Source organism: Haemaphysalis longicornis, unplaced genomic scaffold (assembly GCF_048455015.1).
Source record: "Haemaphysalis longicornis isolate Haplotype H1 unplaced genomic scaffold, Haemaphysalis longicornis Haplotype H1 scaffold_6, whole genome shotgun sequence".
In the NCBI taxonomy this organism is placed as follows: domain Eukaryota; kingdom Metazoa; phylum Arthropoda; class Arachnida; order Ixodida; family Ixodidae; genus Haemaphysalis; species Haemaphysalis longicornis.
In genome coordinates, this window is record NW_027526407.1 from 101,213,426 (window position 1) to 101,235,284 (window position 21,859).

At 42.5% G+C, this 21,859-nt stretch overlaps 1 long non-coding RNA gene across 1 annotated transcript in view; it reads left to right on the forward strand.

The window, feature by feature from the left end:
- The first annotated feature begins 2,101 nt into the window (after positions 1–2,101).
- Positions 2,102–21,859, forward strand: part of LOC144141816 (uncharacterized) — an 85,016-nt gene continuing 65,258 nt past the window's right edge. Inside the window, exon 1 of the long non-coding RNA XR_013316707.1 lies at positions 2,102–2,172. This is a non-coding gene — a long non-coding RNA (uncharacterized LOC144141816). The remainder of the gene's footprint in view (positions 2,173–21,859) is intronic.

The following is a 21,859-nucleotide window of genomic DNA, read 5'->3' on the forward strand; positions in this document are numbered from 1 at the left end:
CCTCCTCTCCTCTCCGAAGGTCCTCTATTCTCCGGGATTGCGCAACGAATGGCAACACCGGAGGCTCCACGCACGATAATGCGAAGCAGCTTAGGGTTAGAGACGCGACGGTAGCCGCTGCACACTCCGCTGTGGGTGGCACTGTAGCTCCGCGGAATGACGCGCGCGCCCTCTGCTCCCCCTCATTATTTTCCCGCAACGGCGAGATAGAACTGAAAACTAATGGGAACTTGAGTCGACACCATGGCTGCTTCGCATACTACTCAGGGTTCCCCAACGGGAAGATGGTGAAATTTTTGCACATCCTATAACGCCTTCTTCTTTTCAGCTTTCGCTCGGCTTTTAGTGTTTATATTTGCACTTCGCCCTGCGTTTTTAATTTGGCGCGCTCAGTCTCAACTGACTCGACACAAATGTCGATGAATACTATCAAAAAAGTAAGCAATCTGCAGTGAGTTTGGCGGCATTCCTATCACAAAACTGCTAAAGAAATACTTGTGACTTCAAGTTATCACATAGAAATCATATGTTGGCAGTGAAAAAACGCAAGGTTCTCTCTAGGCTACGCCGAAAGTTTATTGCTTATTTTTTCATTCATAGAGAAGTCAAAATTTTCTTTCTGTCATTAGAATAACCTCGGTGAGTTTTTTTTAAAGAAGTTGCGGCAGAAATTTTTGAAAGTGTTGTGTGCGCATTAAATGTTTTTAAGCGCAAAATATCGGCCATTACCCATCGCCTAGATGAAGCGCACACAACATCGCCAGCCTATGCCCGCTTTTTTAAAGAGAAATCGTCGAGCCTTATGTAATGTTTCTGCAACAAATCTGTGTTTCGCATCGGAAGATACCTGCTCTCAGAATAAACACACGTCAATCTTCTCAGTTCAGCCCCTGCATGGCAGAGGGCAATGTTACCCGCGTAGGATACACAGTAGAGAATTGAAAACAAACCAGAAAAATCAGGTATTATACAGAACAGTATGTTTAGAAGAATATAAACTATTCAACTTGAAATAAATGACCCAAAAATGTTATTGGGTTGAACTAGAATGCCTTTTTGTTCTGATCTATGCGTTCCAACTTCTAAAGTTGAAATTCAGAGTGGTGCGCGATCTCTGATATTGCAGTGTTACACGACAGAGGTAGAGCCTTGTATACTTGTAGTACCCACTAGGTAATGGAGCAGTCCTTGCTACACGCTCTAACAATACCCCCACCATAACTGTCCCCGCAAAGGGGTTGAACTCTATGTTCCGCACAAAACGTAATGCGTCGAAGGAAAGCGTTATAATTAAAAGACGACAAAGCCGACTTTGTTGTGAGGCTGGGTATCACTCATGCAGTACAGCTATTCTATGTAGATTCTGACAGAAGTAAATGCGGGCTTACACGAAAATTACGTAAAAAAGTGTGAATGTAAAGCCTACTTTTTGGTTAAGACCCCGTAGCGCTCAACCGGATGCATTGCTCTTAGACACGCTAAAAATGGAGCCTAGGGGTACTCCATCACGAAAAGGGTATTATTCACTTGTCTTACCTTCGCTGTGTAATAGTAGAAGTAGTGAAAACGTGAAATTTAAAAGCAGCCTGACGCTTCGCTTTAAAATGAAACTATGTGCCTTAAGTTTTATTCATGTAATTAGCATAAATAATCCCTAAACGTGATTTGTTCCGGAAACTACTTCGACTGCTTTTCGGGTAAAATCGATCCGCTTCGTCGTCCACCTTCCCATGTCGAATGGCACATATTTTAAATTCTGGCCTTAAAAATGTCGGCAAACACCAAACTCTACCTGGGTGTTGATCATGTTCAGGTTTAGAATATTATTTGCGGAACATTGAATTACACTGCCACTGACAAATTATACCTATCCACATTTCCATGCAGTTGATGAGACGTGGTATCTACGTATGGACCTATTCTGCGAATAATAACGACAGTGGACGTTACTGCAGGGCTGACAAATTTATAGAAGGAACGGCAGCTTCTTTTAGTTTTGCCAGGATATACACTATCAATGGACATGTGTAAGTGTTATCACATTTATTCAGCCCAGCCGAAAATTTACCCTTTCTTTTATTTTCTTCCCCGATAGCCAACGCCAGAGGATCGAGGCAAAAATTCTCCACCCATATGCACAAGCCGGGGATACAATGACCGTTTATGATACAGGTAATTTTCACAACAAATTGTCATAATAGTCATAACCCCCCAAAACAATGGAAATTAATCGGTGAATTTTTAAATACAGTGTCCTCGCGTAATAATTTTAACAAAATTAAGTTTCACGGGACCGTCTTTCTTCAGCCATCCGACGTTGCTAATGCTTTCAGCAACTTTTTCTCGTTATCAACCCCAAGAATTACCACTACTGATCAGCACTCCCTACCCCGCCCCCCACACTCGTTTTATCTGTACCCCGTTACGGCCAATGAAGTGCACCTAACGATTTGTAACCTCAAAAATACCAGTCCCGGTTTGGATAACATTTCGATGAGTCATTTGAAACTTGTTGCTCATATGGTTTCGGAAACAATAAGTATCATAACTAATTCTATTTTTAAGTCTGGCATTTTTTCTAATAGCTTAAAGATGACCAAGGTTATTCCAGTATTTAGGAAAGGTAATAAGGAGTTAATTAACAACTATAGACCAATTTCAATCCTGTCCAGTTTGGGCAAGATCATCGAACAATTACTTGTAAAACGCTTAACTAACTATCTAAGAAAATTTAACGTAATAGATAATTCACAATTCGGTTTTCGTGCGGGAAGTTCCACTATCTTGGCTTTACTAACCTTAACCGATTTTATTAAAAAATCTATTGATTGTGGTAAATATGTTGGCTCAGTATTCTTAGACTTCACAGAAGCTTTCGATACCATCAATCACAAAATTTTATTCATGAAGCTAGAAGCATATGGTATAACCGGTCCAGCACTTGCTCTATTAAAAAATTACTTGGTTGATAGGCAATACGTGGTAGCTGCAGCTGGCTCGTTCTCCGACTGTAAAACTATTAACCAAGGTGTCCCGCAGGGTTGCATTCTCGGTCCCTTATTGTTTAATATTTATATCAATGACTTACCAAGCTTTTTACACCGATACAACTCTCTTTTATATGCTGACGATACCACAATAACATTATCAGACACATCTATAGTATCCCTAACTGATAAATTAAACGCTGCTTTAACGGATGTGACTGAGTGGTGCTGCAGAAATAATTTAATTATTAATCCTACTAAGACTAAATTTATGATCTTTAGAAGTCACCAGAAAGTGTTAGGTATGTTGCCAGAATTAAGACTTGGCTCTAATCGGATCGTATCATGCGACTGCATCCACTTTCTTGGTATAATTCTTGACACTAACCTTAAGTTCTCATCTCACGTCGATCATATCAGAAAAAAATGGCATTTGGCATCCGGGCATTGCTCAAGGCACGACCGTTCTTTCCAACTAAAGCTTTGTTATCACTTTACTTCGCGTTCATGCACAGTCATATCAACTATGGAATCACTGCTTGGGGTAACACATATCACACCCACCTATCATCCATTCAGCACACTCAAAATCAAGCTATCCGTATCATTACTAGCAGCCCCTGCCATTGAAGTGCATCACCTCTACCCCGCGAAAATTCTGTTTTATCGGTCACAGCATTGTTTGATTATAACTTAGGTATTTATTTTTTCAAACTACTCAACAACCAATTATGTTTTGAACTTGTTGACGTAGGTACTTTAGTGAATCATAACACTACTAGATTTGCCTTGAATAATAACTTGTTGTTACCTAAGGTAAAAACTAATTATGGCCAGCAAACATTTCATTTTACCACCATTAATCTATGGAACCGCCTACCACTTAATATTAAATCATCACGTTCTATTACATACTTTAAAAAAATCTCTAAAAAATCTTGTAACCTGATATGTTTCCGAATTTCTTTGTTGTGCTGGTTTGACTGTCGTCATTTGTTTGCACAGTAGTTTTTTGTGTACTTTTGTAAACTGTTAGTATTTAATTGTGTATAATGATAATTTGTTTTTTGAATGCCGTTTTTATGTACATAGCCTAATATTTTAGTAAATTTCATATGAAAAGCATGCACTACATGTTCTTGCTTATTTGTTTTCTTCACTAATGTTTTATTGCACTTGTTTTTGCTTCCACTGCTGCTTCTGAAAAGTTTTTTTTGTACTTCATCATCGAGGGTCCCAGTGCAGTCTCTGACTTCGGGACCCTTGTCTGTAAACTTCCTTTGTAACCGTTTACTTTTTATGAATAAACTTCAACTTCAACTTCAAACTTATGGTTTATACGACATGCATCTTTATTATTGCGAGCAGACGATATTTATGAACAGCAAGCACAAAACGCAAGGAAGGAAACCGCTTGAATATTACATGGGGCTACACCAGTATCATACTTGCTGGCTCCCTCTATACATACCCGTGAAGTTTTATGCAAGGACAAAGTGCAGACTCTTTGTACGCCAAAGCAGTAAACATTTTCAAAATTGTATATTTAAATAAAAAAAATCTTCGGTTCCCGGCACGGAAAATTCCAGAATATATTGTAGGCAGCCGAAAATGTTCGCGTTCGACCACTAGAATCATGTACACGAGCACAGTTTTGAGTGTTCCGGTGAGGTCGTCATCACATTTTCTTGGCTCAGTGACGTTGGTTATAGCAAGACATCAACGGCACTTGCGACATAATTTTCCAACCGTTAATGTTTGGGTTTCCCATCAAAAATGTTCCTGCGGAGGGATATTGTTTCACAGACAAAAGAAATATTTTTTTTTTACAGGGAAGGAACATATACCTACCGTATCATTGCGACTTCTTGCTAGATTAAAGTATTTCACATGGCGTTCTCCAAATTCGGATTTTTTTTTGTTAGTAACGCTATCCTGGACAGCGACAATGTGATAAGCACTTGGGTTGCCTGAAAATAGCTTTGCAATTTGAGGGCAGGGATAAAGCACAGAAAAATCAAACGCACAGAAATAAAACAATCTAGGGTAAATTTCTCTCAAAATCATCGGTTCGATTTGTTCGTTGCTAAGCTTTCTTGATTACGTCTCAAGGCGCCATCAATACCTACGAAAGATTAGATATAAGCTCTTGAAATATGTGAAATATCTCATAAAATAACCTAAACGGCCACTATACCTTCTGTTGGTGGATCTTTTAAAATATTGTATCTCGCTGTGAAAAATTGGTTCAGGAATTTTGAAGTTGAAATGTAGAGTTCAGCGACTATCGTTTGATGTATTGAAGAAATGCTTTTGTGAGGACGAAGGCATTGTGCATAATATCTAGTCCGAATATTCCCAAGGAAGCTATTCTTACATTTACCTTTTCATGTAACATTATGTTTAGCAAATTTATTTGCCTTTAGTTGATCTGCCTCCCTTAGCAGATATGCAATCTCGCCAATACAACTTTAGCCTGAACACACACCCGAAGTTAAAGTTTTTGTTCTTGGGTTAAAATTTAGACGTTGTATGTGCCCATGGCTTAGAAAACCGAGCACTGGATTCAGTGATTATACAAAGAGTGCGGAAAAGCGAGTAAAAAATAGCAAGATACGGGAAATGCACCCAAACTACAAGCTGTGTTTTTTGTAAAAATAAAGATTGCATACAAGAGCGCATCCTAAGGAAGAGCATGCGCAATTACACGACATAAACGAGGCGTGTTGGGGAGTCCCTGTTAGGGAATAAACTAAATTTTCATCACTTAGCTGGTCTTCCATTTCATCTACAGGAATGTGTGCAGCGTCATGTGTACATTAGAATGCATAGCTCCATGTCCTAGAAAAAGCACAGCAAGGGAATGAATGCTTCTTCACTGGTAATTACGAACCAACGCCAATAATGCAGTGAATCACGTTGGTGGAAGCAACGAGTGAGGTCCTGAAATAAACTGTTCGTGATGGTGAAATGAAACGTGGGTTTTCTATTTGATGCATTGTAATTTTCGACAAATTATAGAAATATTAAATTGATAAAACCGGCCATGCAATTTATGTAATATTCTCGCAGAAAGTATATTCGGAATATTTATTTAATGGTATAGTTTCACGAAGGCTGAACAGAAATTGAATAAAACTTGTATATTGTCGCGTCGACAAAGATGACGCAGGTTTCTTCAAGGAACGAAGTTTATTGGAGCGAAATTGTGCGCCGCTGAAAGTCGAAGAAAATACGGCCACGGAGAAGCAGTCAATGAAGTGATGTGTGGAGGCTGCCATCGGCGAATCGAATGTCTCGGTGTCTGCCTTGCGAGCAATAATGCTTCGGCGGCAATCTTTCCAGATCCATTGAATCAGATCTAGAACATTTGCGAAGAAGGGGGAGTGTTATATTTGCGTTGCAGCATGTAATACACTTTTTATAAAAATATGACAGCTTGCGCAGCAAACAAAAGTAATATATAGAAACCTGTCTCTTTAACAATATTCAATACATTAAGTTTATGTTTTCCAATTTACACACCTAAGTTAGCTGGGTAAACACCCAGCTATCTTAGGTGTATAATTTGCAACCCAAACACTTAAAACAAAACACCCAAATGCGCAAACCAGATGTTTGCACACATGTGCATTTGTGTATGACAAGAAGGTAATGCCATGCAAATGAATTTATTTATTCAAGCCTTGTAAGTATTTAATTCTTTGCCAATATCCACTGTGACCTAATCGATTTCTTTATTGGTAGGCATTTGATTGAACTATATATATTGGTTCGCTAACTTCTATATTTTTGTGTCAGGAACAAAGCCCAACCAAAAAAAACTATGATCAGATGAAAATAGCGTTGAAACATAATTGGTCCGTAACCAGATAACGGCAACTGCTTAGAAACATGGCACATAGGTGATAAGCACTAAGTTAAAAATTAAAAATTCGTGCAGGTTAGCAAGGCACTCAACATAAAGCTCATTCCGTTTATCCTCCGGAAAGGCTGCCTTCCTCTTCCGAATAAATTAGGCTTATTCAAGCACTCACATAGTTTTTGGTTCTGGTGGCAATTTCTTCTCTTGAGCTCAATTTGTCGCTGATTATTTTGGTCGGTAAAATGCTTTTTTCGGCTCCTGTTACCACTCCCTTACACTCAATTTGAATACATTTGTTGCCAAACTTCACAGTGGAGCATGGTAAAGCAACGTTCCAAATTATATATTAATCTTAGCTGGATATTTCCCTTACCCCACAGTGGACTGGTTGACGTTATTATGCAGGTTTGCCCAAATAAAATATTCCAATAAGTCGACTTTGTTACTTTAGGCAGCTTTTTTCAGTACCTCATCCTAAGCGTCATTTTTGCTTAAGTTCTTGAAAATTGTCAGTCAGAGGCGAGCTGAGAGTCATGAACGGCGGGAGGCCCTCCGAGTCCACTACGCTGTGTGCCGTCGCCACCGCCTTCGCCAGTGAGCAGGTAGAGTATGGTTTTCTTGTGTTTATGGCCAAGGACACAGAATCCAATGAAGCACCAAAAATGTAGTCAGTGGTCCTTCATTTGCAGTTTAGTGGCAAAAGTGTGCATGTTATGAGGTTAGTAATATATCTTAAACAGCTTAATATGTCAATGTAAAATTACCGGCTCTAAGATACGAGATGGTGACATTGGTGGAAAAAGGGGGCAATGTATGGATGTATATGCCCTGGGACCTCCACCAATGCTGCGAGAGCAGAACGTACATGCTGTTTCGGATGCAATTTAAAAGTGGAGTTCGGCGAGATAAGCTAAACACGTTTGCGTGTGAACGTTGCTTTGTTTCACAAAAATAATTACGGTTGAAGTACAATTGTGTACTTGTACAAGTCAGGGAAGTGTCGCCGCGCCACATTGTCTTATTTAATTTTATTTCGGACATACATACATGTGCGTGTAATTACGTGCACGTGCCGCGGGAAAAGAGACTCGTACCTCTCCTGACGAAGCCACCGCACCGGGAGTAAAGATCGGGAGGCAGTGGATGCCGTCAAACATAACACCAGTTCCATAGCTGTGCACAACAATAAAAAATGGACACTTCAAATATAGAATACAGGCAGAACAAGCACGGACAATCGGTACAGTATACAAAAAAGACATGGGTTATATGTGTAATGAAAACAAATCACATGCCGAAACAATAGAGTTTTACAATTGTGTTCTTGTAAAAGATAAACTGTTCCTGTAGGTAACGCATACCCCAATAAAACGGTTATTGCATAGAATATTCCACACGAAGGAAAGTCAGTTAACACCGCTTGTATCTTGCAGAAGAAGTGTTATTTTCTTTTGGTGTTGCCATATAGTTTCAGAGTGATGAGCTTCATCAATTACGGAATGATGGCTGTTACAGAGCGGTACAATTTGATTAAGGATAGTATGGCTTCCACAGTTGTTCGAGGTCTAGGGCCAACTAAATAGTTCGTACGTAAATTATGTACAACTTCTCGCCTCAAATATTCGTCACTTGAGAGGGCGAAGTTATTCCTAATTTAATGAACAAAATATAGCTAAGAAAATATTTTAGAGTTTAGCAAAGGGTAATTTTTTAGAATTAGAAAAATGAACCTTTCCGTTTAGGATATCCCGCGTACGAATCGTTCAGCTTTCCTTTGATGGTACTGGAGCCGATCTGAGACAGTTTCACTACCTAATCCCCATACTAGGTGGCAATATACAAGGTGTGAATGAATAACTGAAAAATACAATTGTTTCGTCAACCACTTTGGTAAGATCTGTCCGAGTGGGCAGAAATAACAAGCTGAGATAGATTCTTCGAACAGACATAAATTACTTGGGACACTGGGGACCTCCACCACAGGAGAGCGGGGGCCAGGTTGCATGTACGCTTCTGTCAAGATATGAAAATGAAGAGGCGACGTAACTCCAGACACTGATGTCCGACGTAGCTTCCTTCTCCATGAAGTACGTTTTCCACATTCACAAGCTCGTTGGTTGATATTACAGAATAAGTCTGGGACAGCAGACCGGAGCCTAAAACAAAACAAAGAAAACGGTGAAGGCCACTGCTGTATGTTTTCTGTACAGGTGTTTTGTGGTAATGTATCAAAGGTTGAATTTTCGCAGTCTTGTATGTGCAAAATGCAAAGTAAAAAGTTGGAATCCGTGGGTTCTAAGATGAGGTAATGCAAAGTCATTCCACACATGACTCTACCTAAATCCAGAATTAATACTGCTGTCTGATTAACCAGTGCCGTAACATGCATACAAAAACATATTCTACTTATCAAGTCATTGTTGCTCATGGTGTTTGGAAGAATAGAAGCCCCGCTGTTCTCAAGGCATGGGAGTTCGATGAACCTGTGGCTAAGCGATGCTTGCAAAAGTACATGTAGCATGTTTTTACCACATTAATGCCGACTGGAGCAGGGAGATCAGGCTATTCCTTTGCATCTGAAGTGTACGGAGCAATCTCTTTGCTTGCTTCATGCTGCAATGCAATAGGTGTTAATATTATTATGCACCCCATGCTAGCCTCAACGTGTGCAGGACTCGCAAATTTAAATGCACCAGTGGGAGGTTGTTGAAGATGGTGTATAAATATCTGGGCTCGAATGCCATGGCTGTAAGGTGCTACGCTGGGGAGTAGCATGAAGGGGAGAAAGTTTATAATGATAGAGTAGTGCTTCCAGTGGCCAATAACCCAGCCTGTCGGTCAACGCAATGGGAGCAAGGCCCTCAAATCTTGGCATGATGTTACACGCTTATCAAAATAATCGGCTTTGTACAAAACCAGTTGCACCACAGAAGGCTTAGAAATCGGTTTGCTGCCGACAAAACCCATTGGGCATATACGGAACGCTTGATTGCGGAATTTGTGTCCACACATTTAGACATCCAGGCAGGGGAAGTCAAACGAGCGCAAAGGGTGGGCAGGCCCAAACTAGAACAAGGTCGTTCAATTGGAATAAATTTCCTAAATTTCAAAGATAAAAACAGTATTTTAAAACGCGCCTCTAAGCGAAAGAAGTTAAAGGAACCTCGAGTATGGATCGAGGAAGACTTCTCACGAGAAATTTAGGAAAAACTGCGCGACTTCGCTCTGACGAACACTATCCAAAACGAGAAGTACAGGGTTGTGTTCGATAAACTTCTCAGAAACAGGTGTTTTTTATTCAACTCAGGAAAAAATGAGATAGTCTGTCCTCCAAGACACGAAAAAGCTACGGCAAGCCTGCCACCTACTACCAGAGGAGGGTGTCCACAAGCGAAAGATGATGGTTATGGTGACGGTTATAGGCTCAGTAATGTAGCGAGGAATTTAGCAATTCTAGTGTGCAATTGTCCAAGCATGCTCCCAAAACAAGATCTATTATGTGTGTTTGCAGAACGATGTTCCGCGGACATTGTTCTGGGCACACCGACGTGGTTGATTCCTGACATTGATAATACCGAAGTATCTCTTTCTAAAGCATTTACAATATTCAGGAGAGACCCAGTGGCCGCAGAAGGAAGTGGAATGGTAGCGGCCATTAAAAATAGGTTTCGTGCTTGCCTTGTTCCCACCAGTTCTGATACAGAATATTTGTGGGTTCTGGTTGACATATGCCCTTCTGTTACGTCTGCCGTCGGAATGTCTTATGTCCACCTGATTTCCCTCCTGAATTGTTCAAAATTGAAATGATTCCTTAAGCGCTATCCATGACAAGTACCCAGCATCACCAATCAATCTTGGTGGTGGTTTTATATTTCCTGCAATTGACTGGCAGTCATACACACCCCGGGGGGGAACAAGAAAAAAGAACGAAGAAAATTTTTAGATGTGCTTTCTTTATTTGATTTGCAACAAATGGATTGAGAATTCACACATGGCGATGCCATTTTGGATTGGGTAATGAAACCGACCCGGAATTTATTTTTGATCACAATGTTTTCTACTATGAATATGCATTAAGAAACAACGCAGGGAAGCCAAACAACGCTATCTGGAATTACACACTCGCTAATAATAATCGGATCCTTCAAGAGTTGTCATCTTTTTCCGTTGAATTTTGTACACAATGTGTTACCCCAATTATAATGGTAACTGGATCTGTGTCAAAAACAAACTAACCGAACTTAAGAATCAGCACATCCCCAGGGTCAAAATATTTTATTCAGCTAAAAGCGCATGGTTCACATTACGCGTGAAAATAGCAATAAACAAGAAGACACGCATGTACTCAAAATCCAAGTTCTCTAACTAAGATGGTTATTAGGAACGCTATCATACGACATAAAAAACTTGAAATGTTTAATCCGAAATTCCAAACAGAAATTCTGCAACAGTTATATTGTAGCATGTTCAAAAATAACACAAAAAAATTCTGAACTATAATCAATCCTAAATGCCGCTCCTAAGTTAGTATAGATATAGTCAAATAAAGCGAAATAATTTCACCACCCAGGGTTGCGTCCAAACTAAACTATTTTTAGCTCTGGTTTAACAGATGAAAGCCCACTACCACCTGAACTCCAACCAGTTTCCATTCCGTGTTTCATGAGAGATATTACCATCGCACTGGAAGGAATTGAATGTCCCATTGATCAACTTTTGAATAATTGCGACCCAGGGCCAGATGGCATTTGTCCAAAACTGTTATAAATGACTAACCAATTATATCTCCTATTCTAGCCTCCATTTTTAAACAATTACTCGACCCCGGTGTCATAAAAGATGACTGAAAAATCGCAGGCACCACTCCGGTATTTAAATCCGGCAACCGATCAGGACTTTCCAATTATAGACAGATTTTCTTAACAAGCATACCATGCAAAATTATAGAGCATATCTTATCAACATCCATTATGACACACGTTAGAAAGCACTTTTTATATTAACCAGCCCGAATTTCTTCGAGGACATTCCAGCGAAACCTAATTATTTGAGCTTCTAACCGACCTACATCAGGCCGTTCATGACTCATCTAAAATTGAAGCCATATTCATCAACTTTCCAAATGCATTTCATAAAGTAGCTGATACACGCCTAGACAAAAATTCCCAGACTAACATAAACAACAGCTTTATCAATTGAATGGCAACATTTTTAACCAACTACTATCAATACGTCTCTGTAAATGACCACAATTCCGCATTAACAGAAGCCAAATCAGGAGTGTCTCGGGGTTCTGTATAGGACTATTATTATTTCTGGTATACATTATCCAGGTAAGCTATACCTTAAGTTCTACTGTTCGGGTATTCGCCGATAATGCGTAATTTACAGAAACATTATTATCAGCTATGAAGTCTTTAAAGCTTTAGAGGCAGACCTGGACAATATTTTTAAGTAGTGTGAGCATTGGCAAACGCAAATAAATTCTTTCAAAACAAGAGCTATGACTTTCACTAGGTGTACTAACATGCACCTTATTTTGTCATCTTTTAACACAGCGATCGAAAATGTTTCTACACTAAAATATCTGGGTGTCTATTTGTTAACAAACCTTAAGTGGAATAAATTTACTCATGCTTTAATTCCCAAGGCAAGTAAAACACTTGGTTTCATCAAGAAAAATTTGTATTTAGCAAGTCAGTCAACTAAACTTTTACCTTATACTACATTTGTTCCATCCAAACTTGACTACGCGTCGACTTTTTGGAAGCCAAACCAGATATATTTAAAAACAAGTTGGAGGCCTTGCAGACTAAAGCTGCACGTTTCTTTAGTAAGAATTATTCCCGCACATATACCATCACTGCGTTTAAAGAATCTCTACAGCTGCCTTCTCTCAAAAAAGGAAGATAAGTGGCATTACTATGTAACTTCCATCGGTTCTATCATAATCCGTCATTTGCTGCATCACTTACCAAACCTGGCCATTGCAGTTTTAACCTTGTGGATAACCCTTCTGTGGATACCCCTCCCCTTGTTTTTCAGTACAAATATTCTTCGTCTATCACCGCTGTTTTTGGCCATCTTTCATTGTAATGGGTTGCCATAAGGCACTGCCAATATTCTATCTCCAACGTGGGAGCTCTTTCAAGAGAATTTTGCTTTTTTCATCGTAGCACGCACACTTTGGTATGTTTGCAGTTGGTATCTCATTTCTTCAGCCTTCTCTTTTGATATGGTAAGTCTCAAAAATTATTTTTTAACGTTTATTAAGTCTCTAATGTGGCAGGTCCCAAATTTTTGCACCTCAGTAGCCAGGCGTTTATCTTTATAGAAAGCCTTTGCAACAAAACGGACATGCTGCAACAGCGGTGTAGAAACGCTGAGCACCTAGAGAACTTTCTCCGTAATACCGCCACCAGTCACAGGAATTGCTGTATGAGTTTTTTTTCTTCAACTGCGAAGTTACTGAGGAAGCTGTTACGCTTTCCTTTGTCTTCTTCTTTGGTGGGGTTTTTTGGCGCAAGGGCATCTAAGGCCAAGAGCGCCATTGCTATGATGAGGTAAAAATGTGCTGATGAAATGAGTTCAAATAGTGCATAAAAGTACTTCGGTGTAAAGGGCCGGATCCAAAAGAGGAGTGAGGAGCGTGATGAGGCATGAAATGAGCTAACGGTGTATAGGGCCATGGTAAATAGAACCCTACGGATGAACAAGGTAATGAGGTGGACTAGAATGCTACTTTCTAAAACAAACCTGCTTTAAAAAACCGATATCATCAAGGTATTCTAAAACTCTGCTGAACTCGAACACAGGACAGTCTGATGAAAACATTGAAATGTGCCGTGGCATATTCTTGCGGTACATTTCCGGCAGATAGCGTCTCCTTTCTGGTTCCATGGTCGAGCACTCAACCAAACATAGAGGACTGAAAGACCCTCCCCACATCTGGCACAGTTTGGCGGCTGGTCACCAGTCAGGAAGTAGGAATGCGTGCCATGTGTGTGTCCTATTCGTAGTCTGCATCGCCAGACCTCAAAGGCCCTGTTTTTTTCCCTGGCCGCTGATGGGCCAATTATAGGTTGTACCAAGTGAAGCTTGTTGTTTACTTCTTCGTCCCATTCTTTCTGCCAGAGCTGAAGGAGTATGTGTTTTAATGTTGGTTTCATATCCAGGTAAGCTGCTTGCGTGATGTTAATACTGGTTCTTTCAGCTGCTCTGGTGGCAGCCTGGTCGGCTTCCTCGTTGCCAGCTATGCCACAATGGCCAGGAACACAGCATACTATAATTTCTAAATATAGCTGGTGTGCTTTGTACACAGCTTTAAGAAGGGCAGTAAATGTGGGATTTTTGGTGCTCTTTCCGGTGGGCAGGGCCGTGACAACGCTGAGTGAGTCTGTAGAGATAAGAGACTTTTGTGTTTTGCTTGTGATAATGTAGTCCACAGCCAGATATGCTCCGTGTGCTTCTGCTGTAAATATAAATGTGTTTTTATGTATTGTTTTTGCTATTGAAAGATGCTGTCCAACAACTGGCCACAACCGAGGTGGCCAGCATCAGTGAAAAACTGAGAAGCCTTGTACTTGTCTTGGAGGTATGCGAAGTGCTGTTTGACTTCTAATAGTGAGCCTTTCCTGTCTACTTGTCTAAATGAGGTGTCGCATGATATGATGCTTGTATCCCAGGGTGCCACGCATTCATCTGGGGTCATTTTCAGGGTGTCATCAAACGAGATGGATAGTTTTGTAGAGATGGAATTGATCAGCAGTGGAAACGGTTGAGCTAAGGAAGGTCGATTTGAAAAAGCAGCATTCTTGAGTTATCTCTAATCAGAGAGTCACACGGGTGCTCGGGCTGTGACGTAACCTTCAGGGCATAAATTATACCAATAAAATTTCGCTGGTACTCCAAAGACCAACAGTCTGATTCAGCATAGAGGCTCAGTACTGGACTAGTACGGAAGGCCCCTGTGGCCAACCTGATGCCCAGATTGTGGATAGGATGAAGCATTTTCAGTGCAGTGCTAGAGGCTGACCCATAAAATACACATCCATAATCTAGTCCGGACAAAACAAGACTTTGTACAGGTGTAGCGTACACTTCTTGTCAGTGCCCCATTTCATGTGTGCTAGTATCTTAAGCACATGCATTGCCTTCAAACACTTCAGTTTCAGATGCTTCAGGTGGGGGGTGAACGAGAGTCTCGAGTGGAAAATAAATCCGAGAAACTTATGCTCTAACAGGATGTAGATTTAAGTAGATTTCTTAAGTAGATTTCTGGTGCAGGGGCAATGCCCCTTTTTTTTCGAGAACAGTACACAGGCACTTTTGAAGGGTTAAGCTTGAAGCCATTTTGACCTGTCCATTTGGAGAGCTTATTCACTGGCAGCTGAATTTGAGATTCACAAAAGGAGAGATTGCATGACTTGAAGCCGATATGCACATCGTCAACATACACTGAGTAAAACATGGTTGGCGGAAGTACAGTGCGTAGGGAATTCATTTTTACAATGAAAAGTGTGCAGCTCAGCACACCTCCCTGCGGCACCCCTGTCCCTTGTGTGAATGGTTTAGACAGAGTACTGCCTATTCTTACACGAAATGTCCGATCAGAGAGGTAGCTTTCAATTGTTTTTAGCATATTTCCTTGTATCCCAAGGGCACAAAGATCTCTCAATATACCAAACCGCCAAGTAGTATCATAGGCCTTTTCAAGGTCAAAGAATACAGACAGAAAGTACTGTTTATGCGCGAACGCATATCTTATTTGGGACTCCAAGCGCACAAGTTGGTCAAGCGTGGATTTTTGTCCTCGAAAGCCACACTGGAATGGATCCAGGAGCCTGTTTGCTTCAAGAAAATTTATTAATCTTGGATTTATAATTTTTTTAAAATACTTTGCACAAACAGCTAGTCAGAGCTATAGGTCTGTAGCTCGACGCATCTGCTGGGTCCTTCCCTTCCTTCAATACTGGAACAACACTCGCCTCTTTGAGCCTTGGAGGGATATATCCATTGTTCCAGGTCCTATTAAAAAGTGATAGTAATGCAAGTTTGGTTTCTGGGTGCAAGTTCTTGATGATTTCATAGTGAATAATATCAGATCCAGGTGCTGCTTTACCAAGTGTGTTTAGGCAAGCTTCGAACTCAGCAATAGAAAACTCAGCATTATATGCCTCACTTGGAGGAGATTTTCTATGAAGTTGCAGTTTTTCTTCCCTACGTTTCAATTTAAGAAATTTGGCTGAGTAGTGCGCTGCTCTTGAAACCGACTCTAATTATGCTCCCAGTGCATCCGCCTGATCTTCCAGAGTGCCACCAGCATTATCAACTAGAGGGCGGGGGCAAGTCTGCTGCCCTTGCAACTTGCGTATCCTATTCCATACTTTATTTTGGTCGGTGTAAGAGTTAATGCCCTCTATGTACTTCTCCCAACTCTCACTTTTTGCTATCCGTCTCACTCTTCTCGACTGGCATTTGATGCGTTTGTAGTTTATGTAGTTTTCAGTCGTGGGAGAGTTACGGAAAAGGCGCCATGCTGCATTTTGTTTTTTCCTACCACTTTGGCAGTCCTCATTCCACCAAGGAATCGGCTTTCTTTTTGGGTTACCAGAACTTTGTGGGATACATTCACTAGCGGCTTCAATTATGTGGTTTTAGATAAAGGAAAGTGCGCTGTCGATGTCCAGTGAATCTAGATAGTCACGTGGAAGACAGGTGAGCTGTCGAAACTTTTTCCAGTCAGCAGACCCCATCCTCCATCGTGGTACACTGTTCTGCCCATGTGTCGACGCTACGTTTTCTTTCAGCACGATTGGAAAGTGGTCGCTTCCATAAGGGTCATCCAGGACGTGCCAGTCCAGTAGTGGGAAGAGAGTAGCAGTGCAGAGAGCTAAGTCAACTGATGAGATGAGGATGTTTTGTGCGTGGGACTAAATTATGTGGGCCTCTTTTTGTTTAATATGCAAGCTCCAGTGAAGAATAGTAATTTTTCTATCATTCGCCCTCTTGAATTGTAGTTTTCACAGCCCCAGAGAGGATGATCAGCATTGTAGTCTCCTGCTATTATGTACGGCTCTGGCAACTGGTCCATTAGATTTTCAAATTCAGATTTCTGTAGTCGCTTGTCTGGGGGAATGTAAAGGGAGCTGATTGTTATTAGTCACTGCAACCATATAACTATCACAGCTACAGCCTTTAGTTCAGTCCTGAGTTTAACTTCCTTAGCTGTGGTTGACCTTTGAAAGATAATATCCACACCACCCGATGGTTGGTTGGTGTTTTGCCTGTCCTTTCTGTATGTGATATACTGGGGTAAAAAAGTCTGTGTGTTTGCTGCTTAAGTGGGTTTCTTGGAGACACACTGCCAGAGGTGCATGCTGCCAAAGCAGCTCTTTAACATGATCCAGGTTTTTCATAAGCCCCCTGCAGTTCCACTGCAGTACACTACAAAAAGCCATTGCTAGTATTGAGACGTTTGTTACTAAAGACAGGCTCAGCTTGTTAGCTGCCAGAGCCTTTTACAGTAGGAGACTCCTTAGGGAGCTCTGCTTTTGTGATCAGTTCCTGGGAGTTCGTACGGTCAAGCGGTTTGTGGCGATCCTTCGGCATGATTGACGTAGATGATGGCTCACTTGTGTCCATAGCCTCCAAAGAAGGCTTATTTGTTGACGGTTTGAGACCTGGGGCCTTGGCTGGCCCCCGGTTCTCCTGTGAGGTTAAAACCGTCTCAGTGGTGTTAGTCAGCTGTGCAGACCGCGAGGCTGCAGCTGACACATTGGCCGTTTTCGAGCCTATATTTTCTTGATGTGAAGCAGGTGTCGCTGTTTGCACCTGGGGGGCAGAAGATGTCTCCTCAGGTCCTCTCAACGAGGTCCCTGATTGGACAGTTGCCGCACGTGGCGCCGCCCCCTGACGCGCCACGTCGGCGTATGCTATCTTATGCGTGATAGCAGGACGCCTGCGTGCTTCGGGGTAAGAGATGTTTTCTTTTACTTTCAACGCAATGATTTTTTTTTCTTTTTACCATTGCTGGCATGAGCCTGAGTATGTCGCATGGTCACAGCTGCAGTTGACACAGTGTGGTGGGCAGTGCAGCTTTCCGACACATTGTCGGTTTTGCTGCATTTTGCACATGTCTGCTTACCCTTGCAACTCTGATCCGTGGCCGAATTTCTGACAAGTATAGCACCGGCGTGGGTTGGGGATGTAAGGTCTGACTCGGATTTTATCGTAGCCAGCTTCTACGGTCCCCGGGAGAACCGTTGTGCCAAAGGTGAGAACAATGTGCTTGGTAGGGAAGGGATTTCTTTGTTTTCGCGGCGGATGACTATCCGCTGAACTATTATGACATTTTGCTCATGGAAGCCTTCAAGGAGTTCATTTTCAGCAAGGTCTAGGAGGTCTGCTTCACTTATAACACCACGCACGGTGTTCATGGAGCGGTGAGGACGGACAGTAACAGCGGTGTCACCAATTTTGTCAACTTTGAGGAGCTTGTCACATTGAGTCTTATCTTTAACATCAATCAGCAGGTCGCCATTGGACATTTTTTGTGCCTTGTAGCCAGCCACAATGAGGTTCGACTTACATTTGGACACAAGAAATGGTGACATCTTTCTCATTGTTGTGTTCTCTTTTTTGAGTGCATCACGTGAAAGCGTGGAAAACACTCTTGCCTCCTTGAAAGAAAATATTCAAAGGTGGTTGCCTCGGTGCGCCCCCTTTAAGAGAGCGATTCATGCAAAAGGGATTTGAAGATGCCATACAACAAGTATGTGTTCGGTGGCAAGGCCGGTAGCCCACCACCGAGCCCAACGAGTGAACGTGGCTTTTTCAGCACACGCAAACCGTACCTTGCGACTATAACCCTATGCTTGAAATCAAGAGTGATGTCTTTGCACAGGGTTAACCCTCACCTCCTGGAGAAGCATGCAAGCAAAGAAGGAAGGAGATGACAGGACAGGGGTAGGAACGACGATAGGAAAGCAAAAAAATGAAGAAGAGGACAGGAAAAGGCGACTGGCTGGTTCCCCTCAGGTCGGGTCAGACTGGGGGCACCGTCTACGGGAAACGGGGGCTGAAGTGGTGTGTTGCCTCTGCCAGGAGGCCATGAAGGTCCGAAACAACCCTGGCTTTGGTCAACCACCAGGATGCCCTCTTCCCCGGACACGGCAAAGCCACGCACAGCCGACGGCGTGGGTGGGTCCAACCCACATGAGCTCGGGGTCCGCGGTGTCGCCACTACCGTCACCTTGAAACGCAAGGCGCCCCTGCGGGCAAAGCTTTCCTTTGTATCCGTACGGCTGTATTGTGGTGGATGTCACTAACCTTTTGAGCAACTGAGTTTATTTACGATCGTTGGAAGCGATGTGTATATATATATATATATATATATATATATATATATATATATATATATATATATATATATATATATATATATATATATATATATATATATATATATATATATATACATATATATATATGTAAATATATATATATATATATATAAATATGTATGTATATGTAGCGAATCAGAATAGGAAATGAGGGGTTCGTTGAAAGTAATACATAAATAAGGGTTGGCAGTCAAGAAAACCTCGGAAAGCAAAGGGGAGTATATGGTAGGTAATTGAAACAGATAAAGAATTTGGAAAGAAAGAAAGAAAGTGGAGAAGACATGCCCGCCAGATGGGATCCGAACCCACGACCTCCAGAATACCGGTCTGGTGCGATAACCACTACGCTACCGGCGGGGCTATATTTCTTCTCCAATTTCTGGGAATTTATGTTAGGTATTTTTGTTCCCTGCGCTTGGGGGTGGTACTCAGCGCTACTCTGACTACTCGGGGTGAAGGGGACCTTCTTTTTAACCCCCGGGCTGTGACTCGAGTGTCTACGACATGTCGAAAGTAGTCGACCAGCGTTGAACCCTCTTTAGCTCCCTATGGCACCAAGACTGCCAGAACAGAGGCCCTCGCTATGCATGTAGCGAATCAGAATAGGAAATGATGGGCTCGGTGAAAGTAATACAGAAATAAGGGTTGGCAGTCAAGAAAACCTCGGAAAGCAAAGGGGAGGATGTGGTAGGTAATTGAAACAGATAAAGAATTTGGAAAGAAAGAAAGAAAGTGGAGAAGAAATGCCCGTCAGATGGGATCCGAACCCACGACCTCCAGAATACCGGTCTGGTGCGATAACCATTAAGGGGCCGGGCTCGTGACGGAGCGCACGCGCGTGCGAAGGGCGAAGATGCGCTCGTCGTCGTCAATGGCATCCAAAACGTCCGCGTCAAATTCCTCTTCTGTGAGAGCCGCCTAAATCTGGCTGTCCAGCTAGTGCAAGGCTCGCTGCTTGTCGAGATTTATGTCCAGCAGCGTCTGAAATTCGAGAGTCGGTGCCGCCGGGTTCTGTAGGAGCGCGTCGAGTGCCGTCATCTTCTTCGTGACGCTGGCGCGAAGAACTCCCCGGCGGCGACGAAGCGATTCCATGTGGCGCGAGTCGGCGGCGGGACCGGACGGCTGGGGATTTCGGCACCAGAGAATATGTAACGAAAGAGGACCAGTAATCTAGACGTCCGGCTATCCAAGATGGCTACGACCGACTGACGCGAGAGCCGTGCTCGTGGAGCGAGCTCCCGCTGGCTGCGCTCGTGGCGCACTTCGTTCTCTTTATTTAACAGGCACTCCGTATCGAGGAGATGGGCTAGGAACAGACGGTGGCATCGTTTATCCAGGCTCCAGGGTAAGAAGTGACAGTTGCCGAGCGACTTCTTCGCGAAGAAACTTTTGAAGCTGCCGCATCAAGGATGCGTCGGCCCCCGCCTTCGTCAAGCTCGACAACGGCTATCCCTAGACAGAAGTGAGAGTGAGTGAGAGTGTGAGTGAGAGTGAGAGTAACAGTGAGAGTGAGAGTGTGAGTGAGTGAGAGTGTGAGTGTGAGTGAGAGTGAGAGTGAGAGTGTGAGAGTGAGAGTGTGAGTGTGAGTGAGAGTGTGAGGGTAAGTTTGAGTGAGAGTGTGAGGGAGAGTGAGAGTGACCGTGAGTGAGTGTGCGTGTGAGTGAGAGTGTGAGTGAGAGGGAGAATGTGAGTGAGTGAGAGTGTGAGTGTGAGTGAGAGTGAGAGTGTGAGTGAGAGTGAGTGAGAGTGATAGTGTGAGTGTGAGTGTGAGTGAGAGTGAGCGCATGAAAGTGAGAGTGAGAGTGTGAGAGTGAGAGTTTGAGTGTGAGTGAGAGTGTGAGTGAGAGTAAGAGTGTGAGTGAGAGTAAGATGGTGAGTGAGAGTGTGAGTGTGAGTGAGAGTGTGAGTGTGAGCGAGAGTGTGAGTGTCAGTTGAGTGTGAGTGAGAGTGTGAGTGTGAGTTGAGTGTGAGTTGAGTGAGAGTGTGAGTTGAGTGAGAGTGTGAGTGTGAGTGAGAGTGTGAGTGTGAGTTTAGTGTGAGTGAGAGTGTGAGTGAGAGTTGAGTGAGAGTGGGAGTTGAGTGTGAGTGTGAGTGTGAGTGGGAGTGTGAGTGAGAGTGTGAGTGTGAGTGGAGTTTCAGTTGAGTGAGAGTGTGAGTGTGAGTGTGAGTGAGAGTGAGAGTGAGAGCGTGAGTTTGAGTGAGAGTAAGAGTGAGAGTGACAGTGTGAGTGTGAGTGTGAGTGTGAGTGTGAGAGTGAGAGTGTGAGTGAGTGTGAGTGTGAGTGAGAGTGAGCGCGTGAAAGTGAGAGTGAGAGTGTGAAAGTGAGAGTTTGAGTGTGAGTGAGAGTAAGAGTGTGAGGGAGAGTAAGATGGTGAGTGAGAGTGTGAGTGTGAGTGAGAGTGTGAGTGTGAGCGAGAGTGTGAGTGTGAGTTGAGTGTGAGTGTGAGTTGAGTGTGAGTTGAGTGATAGTGTGAGTTGAGTGAGAGTGTGAGTGTGAGTTTAGTGTGAGTAAAGTGTGAGTTGAGTGAGAGTGTGAGTGTGAGTGAGAGTGTGAGTGAGAGTTGAGTGAGAGTGGGAGTTGAGTGTGAGTGTGAGTGGAGTTT